The 11162-nt window shown below is 52.8% G+C and overlaps 1 pseudogene; it reads right to left on the minus strand.

The window, feature by feature from the left end:
* Window positions 1-4771: 4771 nt before the first annotated feature.
* Window positions 4772-10510, minus strand: LOC101641984 (annotated as a pseudogene).
* Between the last annotated feature and the right edge of the window lie 652 nt (window positions 10511-11162).

An 11162-nucleotide genomic window follows, 5' to 3' on the forward strand; every position in this document is an offset into this window, starting at 1 on the left:
AGAGGTAAAACCAGCCTAGGATGAGATAGTACGAGGCAGAGTGAGGTGATCAGATTCCAAATGACTTATTCTAGGAAGCATCAGGAAAGGAAAGTGATGAGCACAGTAGGTTTGTCCAGATCCCAGCAGAGATGCTCTGTCTAGAGGGAATGTGGACCTTCATGGTGGAGAGCCAACTGGAGATTCTGGGGCTGGGGGGAATGTCCTTACTAGTCAGGCCTACGTGACAGTTTGGTCTACCTGTAGCAGTCATCTGATAGTGAAGGAGCTCTGGTGGCATAGTGGCTAAGTGTTAGGCGGGGATCTGCAAGGTCTGCAGTTTGAAACCAGCCACTCGGGGAGAAAGATTGGAGGGGATGGTTCGGTGCAACTTGTTTCAACTGTCCCACACTAGCTACCCATGTTCAATCTCAAGAAATCAGTCAGAGGTGCTACATGTACCTGGCCCCCAAGATTGGCTCCCTGGGATTGTCTCCACAGTTTAGTGATGACCTTGTTAAGGCAACAGGTGATTGGAAGGGGTAAAGGATTACTGTGACACTGACCATTCAGAACAGACAAGACCAGGTTGAAGTGGTGCCTTCTGCCTCTGTTCTGATCCTCAAAGCCCCCAAGGAACCACCCAGGCACACAAAGAAGGCAGAACATTAAGCACAGTGAAACATCATTTTTGATGAGATTGTTGGCATTGCCCATCAGATTCGATACTGATCTTTGGCGAGAATTCTCCGGAACTATAATGAATGTCCTAGAATTGCCCAGTCTGTGGGCTGCAATGTTGACGGCCACCACCCTCATGACATCATAGATGACATCAGCAATGGAATGCCCAGCAAGAAGTACAAAAGAACATACAATTTAATCATTGAAAAAGAGGTTGGCTTTCTATTCTTATAATGGCCTTGGAAGCTCAGTGGGGATAGTTCTATCCTATAAGGTCACTACAAATCGGTATTGACTTGGCAGTGAGAGTGTCCTCTGAACTTTCAGATTGTGTCATCTACAAATCCTAAGGCTTCACACTCCTATCTAAGGGTCTTAGAGTCTTGGTCATGTATAGACCCACCAGGTACAAATTAAGTGCTAGGACTGTTACCTGTATCTCTGTTACTCAGCCTGAAAGAGTAAAGCTTTGCTTCCTGTGACCTGGCCCGATAGCTGCTCAGCTTCATCGTGCCACTGTATAGAGAACTAAACTGTTCGCTTCCATTTTGGTGTAAATATGAAGGGGCTTCACAAGTTTGTGAAAAATGGAATTAAAAGACTGGAATTTTTGCATGAACTATTTGAAATCCACTCATTCCACTGTCTTGACACACCAAGTTTATCTTTGTTTCCAATTCCCAGCTATTATGATCAGTGCTAAGAACAGGTCTATCTGTCTTTGAGGAAACACTGGTGTGAGTATACATAAAACGTGTCATCTCAACATTACGTATGTGCACAGTTCAGTAACACTGGTTGCATTCAAGTTGGGGACCCACTCTTATTTTTCATCCTTTTCCAGATCATTCCATCACTATTAGCATAACCTCACTGGCCCATAAGGAACAACTCTCCCTCACCCTTTATCTGTCTTTTGGTGAACAAAAGTGCATTTTTGCTGGGTGAAAACACTTAAATTGTAGTCACTGATTACAGAGGCCAGAGGTCTACACATTTAGCTTTTGTATGTAGTGTTTATTATATTTCAAACCTTGGAGTTAAGATACCTTTGACTTCATAGCCATTTCATTTGGGCAGGGGCCTACCACTAAATGGGACCTCTGGGGCACAGTGCCAGTTATCTCCTTGCGCCTAGGCCACCTCACCTTGTCCCAGCAGCCTGAGCGTGGCCAGTGCTGGGCTGTAGGACATTAAGAAGTATGCTATTCTGATCATTTTGTCATTTAAGGGAAAACCTTGAGGTCAACTTGTCTTTAATTCGTTGTCATCGAGGTTTTTTTCCTTCCTCATATCTTCTTGGTTGGGATTCCATAAACCCAGTTGCCCTTCAGGCACAAAGTTACCCATCTGAGAAAAAAAAACTCACTACCATTGAGTTGATTCAAACTCAGAGGAGTGTGAACATGTTCTTTACAGGAACAGGTAGCTTCAACTTTCTACCGTGAGAGGCTGGTCGGTTTGAACCTACCTCCTGGCTAGCAGTCCAGTGTTTACCCAAGAGCACCAGAGCTGCTTAGAGGGAGACATTGGTGACCATGCTGGGTGTATCTGAGGGCTGACACCACAAAGCTGGTAGGTCCCTGGGCAGGGGGTGGGATGCTTTGCCTTTCTTGTAGGCAAGGGCAGGGGACAGTGATGAGGAGGGGTGGAACTTGGTGGGGTTGGGGCCTGCTCACTTCCAGCTGAGGGAGGGTAGCAGTTCCCAGAAGTGTCTGAGTGGCCAGGGCATCAAAATATAAGGGCTTGCAGATGCACGGTCAGGCTAGAGTTTAAAGGACAAAGTCCTTGCCCTTAGGCAATTGGTAAACCAAGTCACCAGTGAGGTCACTTGGCAAGATGAAGTGGTCCTATTCTCTGGGTGGCAGGTGGCCTGAGCTTAGTGCTGTCCTGCAGGAGCTGTCATGTGAAATGGCCCTGTACCAGCCCAAGACCTCTGCCTTGTCTCTTCATCTGGGAGAGACCGTCCTGCCATCCTGCAGCCCCAGAGGTAGGCGAGGACACCAGCGATCACTTAGCCCAAGGCTCTCATTTCACAGCAGCGAGTCTCGATGGAATGAGATGCCTGTTTCTGGCCCTCTGCAGTTCTACAAAACCTCTTCATCAAAAGATCCCTGCAACCCAGGGGTAAGTGTTGTGCTTGTCTGGGCTGCTTTGGGTTGGGTAAGTCAGCTCTGGTGTGGAGACACCAGGAGACTGAAGGGTAAGGGGCACACCTGTACCATTTGTGGGGTGAGATGTGGCTGGCCAGTAGCACCTGCCAACCTGCTTCTCCCTGAACACATTGAGGCCTCCCCGACTTCGGCCCTGTGGAAGAAGTTTCCATTTCTGCTCAGAAGGTCTTCTGCTCGGACCCAGGGAGCCCCGTGGGTTCACCTGGGTCCTGGCATCTCCTGTGGTGAGGGGACAGATCCGCCTTGTACCAGGATCCCAGTTACACAGTTCAGTCAGACAAGTGTGTTTCTACTAAAGTACAACAGGTTTATTATAACACATGCTTATTAATACAGGTACAAACCCCTTATCCAAAATTGCTAGGAGCCAGGCCAATTTCAGAGGTAGCAATGCGTAGATGTTCTCTAAGGGGCCGGAGGTGATACCCCATAATGAAATACATGAATATTTCCACCGACAATTGTGAACAGGTGAATTAAAGAGAATGAGAGCATGAATAGCCTCACTTCAGCTGGAATGTTTTGAAAACAAGCTTAAGGATGAGACGGGTTTGGACTTTAGAATGGTGGTCGCAGGTTTCAGACCTCTGCTTACCTACCCTTTTACAGAATGGTACAGTGGTCATCAAGGCCTCTGGTCTGGCGGTGAAAGACCCAGAAGCACCCTGGTTCTCAGGACTGTGGGACTCGGCCACACACTTGACCTCTCTGGGCCTCAGTTCCTCCCATTGTAGCCCACGATTGTGCATTCTTCTGCACAGGAGTGACTGTGACTATGCAATTTGTGATCGTGTCCCTGAGACAGGCAATTAAGAAACATCCTTCAATAAAACCGGACAGCAAGCAGCTCACTGCAGAGGTTGTGCAGTTCACCAATGCAGGCTGAAACATTCCTAAGTCTCAATGTCCTGGGGCTGGTTCTGCCAGGCATGCCGGGCTGGAAAGTTACATCATGCCTTGGGGTCTGGACAGGCTCCCCTGGACAGGAATGGGTCTGATAGGAGAGGCTGGGTAGGAAGGGCAGAGGGCACCCTGCAAGAAGGTCAAGCTTTCTGCTGGGAGGAGGAGAAGGTGGGGACTGGGCCTGAGGTCCTCTGGCGACTCTGAAAGGCAAGTCTCAGGGCAGTGGAGCTGTCCTTGGCCAGAGCTCTCACCTCGTGTGGGCCTGAGCTGCAGACTCTGGTGGATCATGTGGGCAGCCACTAAGGCTTTACCTTCCCAGGACATATAAGCAAAGACGCGGTCCCACGGAGATTCTTGTTCATAGAGCAGATGCAGGTCTCGTCTGCTGAAAAGGCAGGGAAGATGGGGGTGGGTCTTCTCCGGAAACTATACTTAAAGCCCTGCCACAGGACACAGCAAAACGGGGCCTTTCTTGTAAACGTCACATGCACTTGTTGGAAAAATGGAAACCATTCACAATTCAGACCTGTACAGCATATGTACTGTGTTCCTCCTCATCCTCTAGCAGCCCAGGGGCAGCTGGGGAATATGGGTGAACTTCTTACGCAAACAGGGACGCACACCTCCCTGCACACATCCACCTCCATGTACCCCCTGTACCCTCCCCCACACCCTTCAACACTCTTCGCTTTCTTTACATAAAGGGATCATGTAAACATGCATACATACAAGAAAACATTTATAGGAAGAAGCAACTTTCCAAGATGCTGGCCTATGGGTGTAGCACATGCCCCACTGCTCAAAGCCTCTGCTTCTCTGTGGGGTAAGCGGGGATGAGGACAACATTGCCACACTCACAGTGTCTGCTTGGCTCAGTGCAGTTTGCATCTATATGACACCATCTGGCACACAAGACAGTGTCAAATGTATCTGAGGAATGGTTACTACTGCCCTCTGCCCACTTCCAAACAAGGAACACCTGGATTTTCAAAAAAAACCTCCGTGCTGAAGTCATGGGCCCAGACCAGCTGTCATGGGGTGAAGAGAGCCCCAGGGCCTCCAAGCCCCTCCAGATATCTCTCTGAACACCTCTTTGGTTTTATAGCCCCTGCTCTCCAGGGGTTTGGGGATTGATGAGAGTCCTCTTGACCTGCAGAGAGAAAGGAGGGAGTTGACACTAGCTCGCTCCGAGGTTCTCCCCCAAATTCAGATGGTAGTTGCCGAGAGTGATCCCCACCCCTTCCTACAGAGCCTGGCCTCACTCCCTTCTTCCTATCCTGCCGGGATGGTCCAGGGCAGTGGGAGGGCACAGTGACCTGTGATTAGGGTTGCAGACAGGAAACACAGCCCAGCCCCTCCTCCCACCTCATCTTGGGTTCTAAAGCATCTCAGTCACAGCTTGGAAGCATCTCCAGTCCCTGGGGGTTCCTCTCTCCAACCCTGTCTTATCCCACCAATCACCTGGGGCTTGTTGGTAAGATTCCTTAGCCCTGGCTGTGGGGAAAAAGAACACAAGAGACTCAGTTGGTAGGCAGGGGGGGGGAGAAAGGTGCTGAGGTGGCTCCTGGGCCCTCATCCTCTCACTGTGATCCTCCACCCCCTTTGCCACTTAGTTTCTTCCTAGCGACCTTGTAGCCTTCTTTCCACCAGGGTGTCGAAGGCCAGGATGATGATGGTGGTGAAGACAGTAAGACTTGGACCAGAAGGTGACGCTAAGAAAGGCGGAGAAGAAGGGACATTTTTTCTCAGTCACAGAGTTGCCCCCAGGGGCTCTGGGGCTCCTCCCCTTCCTTTTCTCCCAGTGCCCAGCCATCCCCAGCACCTCACCCCAGGTCACAGTGAGTGTGTGGTTCAGGCCTGGGTGCTGCACGTGGCAGGTGTACTGGGTTTCCTTCCCGGCAGGCACCTGCACAGCTGCCCACTCCTGGTAGGTGCCATCCCCACTGGGGCATGTCTCCACATGCTCAGTCTCTAGGGCCAGCTCCACCTGGCCAGCCACCAGCTCATGGAGATGCCCCATGGGTAGAAAGAAGCCCAGGGCCCAGCACCTCAGCGTGGCCCTGCCATCCTGAGCCATGTGCCGCGTCACCTGCACCTTGGGCGGCTCTGCCAGGAGAGGAGGGGAGCAACGTTAGTGAGGGCTGCTCTCTGCTCTTCCCATCTCCTAGGTCTCTATCCCAACTCGAGGGGGTTGGAGGACCGGAGATGGTGAAAAGGATCTCTCTCCAAGAGACCTCCAGGGGACTCACCAACAGCCAACACAATGAAGTATTGTCCTGGGAATTATCATGTATCCTGCTCCCAACCCCTGAAGAGGGTCCTGGCTGGGACACCCTTGCCTCTTCCCACAGTGACCAGAGTTTTCCCAGAGGCTTTACATACTTCCCAGTACATAGCACTTCTCTAACAAGCGTTTGTCACCTGAAGGGAAGATTATGACCCCTGACCTCAGGCTGGTTGGTTACAAGGTGGGCTGTGGACAGTCTGGGGCTGACGTATGACTTGTCTTTCAGGATTTCATAGGGTTTAGTCAGTCTTTGGTTTTACGGTGGTTCTGATGTCACAGAGATGGTCCAGGACAAAAGTGTAGAATGAGCCTGGTGTTCAGTGCCAGTTCTACACCCCCTTGTTTAAGGCACACCAAGATGCTCCTTCCAGGGGGCGGTACTCTTATTACCACCCTTGTTTTATGGACTGAGGCACAGAGAGAGCAAGTTACCTGCCTAAGCTCACACAGCCAGCTAGTGAGGGATCTGGAGGGAGAGGTTGGCCTCCAGTGCCAGAGCCTTGACACTTCAGTCTTTGCTCTCAGAATCCCCTAATCTGTCCCGTCTCCTTTCTGGAAGCATCTTTCCCGTTGTCTCAGCAGATCCACATCCCAACTTGATCAAGCACCATGCATGGAAGGTGCTCTAGATGCTATGGTTCAGCTCCGTGCCCCCTGGCAGTCTTCCTGGTTACTGCAGCCTGTAAGGCCACCCCCACTCCCCAGCACCCCATTCCAACCCTTGTGTTGTGCAGCTCCCTAACTCCTGTATCTCCAGGTCTGCTGTTCAGAGTTAGAAGTTTAAGACGCGAGTACTGAATGGGCCTGGGGCTGGAGCAGCAAGTTTAGGCCGAGTGGGAGTGAGTAGGGGTAGGGAGGAGTGAGCCTGGGAGGGCTCAGCTTCTCCATGCGGTCATTTTCCCAAAAAGTAGAACCACAGGACATTAGACTGCAAGCTTCAAAAGCCACCTGGCTTAACCCACTCACTCTACAGATAAAGAAACTGAGGTCCAGAGTCAGGGGCCTAATTGCCTAAGTGCACACTAGACACGAGAGGCCTTGTACTGCTCATTCCCGGCCATAAGCACTGGGCCAAGGGTTGGGGGTGGGTGGGCAGTTTTTCCTCTCCCTCACACAGGCCTGTGTATAGATGGATGGTGCTTGCATCTGGGAGGCAGAGATCACTCTTCCAATTGCCATGGAAGGAGCCCTGGGGATGGAGTGGTTATGTGTTGGGCTGCGATCCAGTAGTTGGCAGCTCAAAACCACCAGCAGCTCCAAGGGAGAAACACTAGGCTTTCCGCTCTCGTCACCAGTCACAGTCCTGGAAACCCACAGGGGGTCACTGAGTAAGCATGGACTTGAAGGCAGTGAGTTTCGTTTGCATTTGGTTGGGGCCTTACCTGTCTGGGTCAGACTCTGGCCTCCGAGCTCCAGGTACCTGCGCAGGGAGATGAGGCAGAGGCCTTCCAGGTAGGCTTTGTTGTACTCAGCGTAGCAGTGCTCTGTCTCCACCAGCGCTTTGTCTGAAAGGCTGCCGGCTGGGCTGACACCCAGCTCAGGGTCTCCAGGTCCAGGGACAGGTGGTCCTGCCCATTGAAGCCAAATTGCCAGAAACTGCTGGAGCGGCCATCCTCCTGCATGGTGCAGCCGAACATGCGCTGAGCACTGTGCTTGCCTGTGAGACAGGGAGGGCCTGGGCTGGAGAAGTGGATTCAGCCGAAGACGCTACATGATGCCCATCTAAGTGTAAGGAGCATAGGGGAGGAGGAGGAATGCCATGAACACAGACGAAGATTTCCTGCTTTATGGTAAAGGATCTGGCTTCACAGTCTAATTTCTTTGTCTCCAGTATATCCTTAGTTACAGGTGCCAAGCATGCCCAGTAAGAGCGAATTATTCCACTAGTGCAACCTAGCTGGGTAGTAGTAATGAACAACCAAACTTGACAGGGAAATCCCTGTGGGAGACAATGCATTTTCTCTGAATTCTCCCAACAGTCCTGCAGATGTGCTCATTCATTTCCGAGATGAGGAAGCAGAGCGGAGGGAAATACCCTCCTGATTCAGCAGAGCAAGGCTCCGGAGAGGCCCGCATGGTCGCACTCCTCACTCTGATCCTTGGTCCTGTTAGGAGCTTCCTGCCTCCTTCCTCTAGGCATAAGCAGTCAGCTGGCTGAGGAGGCTTTGAAGGGAGGTGCCAGGGGCGTGTTTTGAAGGCTTTGGAGGGGGTGGGAAGTAAGTGGGGTAGAGGAGCCTGGGCAGTGGGAGAGGAGGCTTAGGTAGGGGCATGAGGAGGCATCCTGGGCTCCCAGCGGCACAGGCTGCTGGTCATGCTGAAAGCAGATGTCCGGAGGGCCTCTAGTCCCTGTGTGGTCAGGATGGGAGTAGATCATCGAAAGGCCGAACTTCAGAAGGGTTGCCCTCTGAAGGGGCTTCCTGTCTGTCCAGGAGGCTGGCCAGCATTCGTCCCCCTAGCGGCCAGGCCTGAGGTGCCTACAGGTTCTGCCTTCAGCAGGAGTGCGAGCAGTGGGATCACCTCCCAAAGAGCAACGGGGGAAACGGAGGTGGGGCTGGTGAGGGACTCTCTGAAATCACTGTTCCATGGCCCAGCCCACTCGGCCTTGTGCTGCGCCACCCAGTCCAGGCTCCCATCACTTTGCTGAGGCCCCGGCCTCCTCGGACCGCTCGCCCAGAAGTCCGGTGGCAGCCCCGCCCCTACGCACCCCTGCTCTGGTGGTAGCCCATCACTGTCCACATCTCCACCTGCTGCACCTTTCCCCACATCCTCTGCTTCAGGGTCTCCTGTTCCCAGTATGGGCGTCCACGGGAGCCATCCAAGGAGCCTGGGGTTCTGCCCTGCCCACTTGGCTGTCCTAGCGGATGAAGGGCTGGTCGTCCACATAGCTCACTGCCAGAAACGGGGGCAGATCTGGACCTGGTTCTGACAGAGCCAGATAGTGGTAGTGAAGAGTGTGGCTCCCTGCGGAAACATGGGTATGGTCTCAGGCTCCCGCGCACCGCCAGGAGCTGCATGGGGAATCAAGCTGGAGATAGGTGGGTGCAGGGTAGGAGGTGGAGGGATTGGGAACCTACCCAGGTAACATAATCAGGATCAAGAAGTGGGAATATTGGCTTGAAAAGGGGGAAAAGAACATTCAAACAGGGTCAATCAATCAACCAATCAATACAATTGTAAACACCAATTGTAAGGCTTTGTAGGCATGAGGTCTGTTGTCTGTTCTGCTTATCTGTTCAAACCCAGCCCACTTTCTGTGGGGGCTCAGATGCTGCCCAAATCCCTCTTTCGCCCTAAGAACAGACCTCAGCTAGGCCTTGGCTCCCACCTGCTCACCACCCCACCCTAGGGAGATCATCATGCCTCATGCGCGGGTCAGGGAGACAAAAGAAGCCAAGGACGCAATCATCGGATCACCTCTCATGACTCTGCGGGTCCCCCCTCCCTGTCAGGCTGGTGGAGGGGCAGGTAGGTCAGTGTCAGGCAGGGTCGGGCTAAGGCGGGAGGAGGTGGCATTGTAGGGAACATCCTGAGGGGTGTGTGTCTGCTGTGCTATTGCCCTAAGTGCCTGAGTGCTGCCAAGAGTCAACTCACTGAACACACCCAGCTGCATCTCCAAAGAGGGGCTTGTCCGTCTGTGTCCGAAAATCACACCCTGAAAAGCCCATGGAGCAGTTCGACTGGAGGTTGCCGGGAGTGACTCTATGACAACTGGTAGTGGTGGTGACAGTGTCCAAGGAACTGGTCCTCACTGCCGAAGGCCCGTCTGTGACATCACACCCGTGCTCCCTTCCTGGTCACTGAGCCATTGCCCCCCGCCCCCCCCTTCAGCACAGCTTCTTTCTTCCTTTGACTGGGAAGAAGAGGGAGCTACTTGGCCTCTCCCTCCGGTCCCTCCCCAGGAGAATGTTTGCGTTTGCCCCACTTCCTACAGTGCTCTTGGCACCACTATCCTCTGTGGCAATAGCTCTAGGCCTGGGTTTCCACACCCCTACAGTGTAGGGGTGGTGCGGGCAGGGGGCATGCAATCCTCCACAGTGCTGGAGAACTTTAAATGCTATCAGAACTTTCAATGTATCAAGAATAAAAGGAAAAACATGAACATGGAGAAAAACTACAAGTATCATTTTTTGTGGTTCGACGCCCCCTTCGTATTTTGAAGAGGGAAGAGGGCAGAGGATGGAGGGGGAATGTTAGGGGAGGGCTAAAGGTGGGAGGTTGGCAAGCTGCCACTATCACCACCACTACCAGTTACCAGGCTGGGCCCCAGTTCCAGGCACTCTCCAGAGGCTCTGGCCACTGTGTTCTCCCACTACTCAGCCACCCAGGACGGCCCGTTGGCACGCCCAACCAGGTCCCTTTCCTGCTCCTGAAGGCTGGGGCTCTGGGCCTCCACTGCTCCTGTCTGCTCCTCCAAGGGCAGGACAGGGCTCTTACTTCCAGGCCATGGCTTGTTTTCCATCTTCAGACTGGCCAGCTGGGACATCACTTTCTTTGCTAAGGGAGCTGGGCCATCAGCCACCTCAGGCAGCCCCCAGGGAACCTCTGCAGGGGGTACGGGGAGGGATGACTATCTGGGCACGCACAGTCCACACATCCTTGCTGCCTGGTGGGAGGAGTGGCAGACGTGCCAGGAAGTGAGGCACACTTGAAAGGGTAGAGGCAGCCTGGGTTGGGTGACATAACTTCCTTGATCATGTTTGGTAAAGTAGAGGGGCAGGAACACTGGTGAGGCTGGCATAGGACCAAGCCGAGCAGGGTTTCCTTCTGCTGGGCACAAGATCACTGTGGGTCAGACCTGGCTGGGCGGCACCTGTCGATATGTGCTCTGTGGTCTCAGTTCTCTGTGGAAACAGCTTGAGCACTTTCCTCCCGGGCCCCACCCCAAAACCTAGAGGTTGCCCTGAGTTGGAATGGACTTGTAAACAATTTAACTTTTTGTCTGACCCTGGGCGGAAACCCATCCTGAGTTTGGTGTGCCCCTTGTGGGTTTTAGTCAATATACCCATGCAAATGAAGTGACTCTGGGCTATGCAAATAAGACGAGTGTTGCCTAGTTTGTAAATCAAGCGCAGACTACTGAGAGAAAACTGGTTTGTGGCCTCGCCCCCTGCCTTGAAATTGACAGGGATTGTGTA

This window comes from Echinops telfairi, unplaced genomic scaffold, assembly GCF_000313985.2.
Source record: "Echinops telfairi isolate 266 unplaced genomic scaffold, ASM31398v2 ScPeMD7_7469;HRSCAF=8507_0, whole genome shotgun sequence".
NCBI lineage: Eukaryota > Metazoa > Chordata > Mammalia > Afrosoricida > Tenrecidae > Echinops > Echinops telfairi.